General features: G+C 47.9%; 1 pseudogene; it reads right to left on the reverse strand.

Annotated features, from left to right (window-relative positions):
- Positions 1 to 289: 289 nt before the first annotated feature.
- LOC111742116 lies at positions 290 to 408 on the reverse strand (annotated as a pseudogene).
- Positions 409 to 720: the final 312 nt, after the last annotated feature.

Below are 720 nucleotides of genomic sequence, written 5' to 3' on the forward strand. Positions count from 1 at the left end.
AATTCAGTCCAGGCAGAGTAGCAGGAGGGCTGGCCATCATTTGTCACTAGAATGCTCAGGAGAGGGGTGCCTTATTCCCAGAGTGTCCCTGACTTCTAGAAGGAATGGCAAGATGAAGCAGGATGCCTGCAATTAATTAGGTTAAACCCAAAACCTGGGACAATCACATCAAGGGCCATTTTCTTTCAATTATTTTTTTTAATTTTTTTTTTTTTTAAGCAAGGAAACCCTTCGTTGACCTCACAGATTACAAGGACCTTGTCAGCTTACGATCTCTTTTTATTTTTTACGTCTACAGCACCTGGTCTTCCTACGTGGTCTCCCATCCAAGTACTAGCCAGGCCCGACCCTGTTTAGCTTCCGAGATCAGATGGGCTCAGGCTTATTTAGGGTAGCATGGCCATAGACCATTTTCTTTCAATTATCCTCATGTGCCATCCTGAGGAAGAGAGCAAACGCATCTGTGGAGAGAGCTCAGGGCCCGCAGCAGCCGAAGGCTCTGACTTGGTGACTAGACCATGTCTCCAGGAACAAAAAAAGCTGTTATCGGGGCCTCAGTCCTGTGGCTCTAAGAAAAAGCGCGGCCAGTGAACACAGGGAATATCAGTAGCCAGTGGCCCCTTCCTTTCCCCAATCTGTCTCCCTCGCCCTGGCCCAGCACTTTCACGTTCCTGCCTCCATCTTTGAACTTCATCTCTCTTTCCAGCCCCATCTTTCTAA

This window comes from Pteropus vampyrus, unplaced genomic scaffold (genome assembly GCF_000151845.1).
Source record: "Pteropus vampyrus isolate Shadow unplaced genomic scaffold, Pvam_2.0 Scaffold86, whole genome shotgun sequence".
Lineage (NCBI taxonomy): Eukaryota > Metazoa > Chordata > Mammalia > Chiroptera > Pteropodidae > Pteropus > Pteropus vampyrus.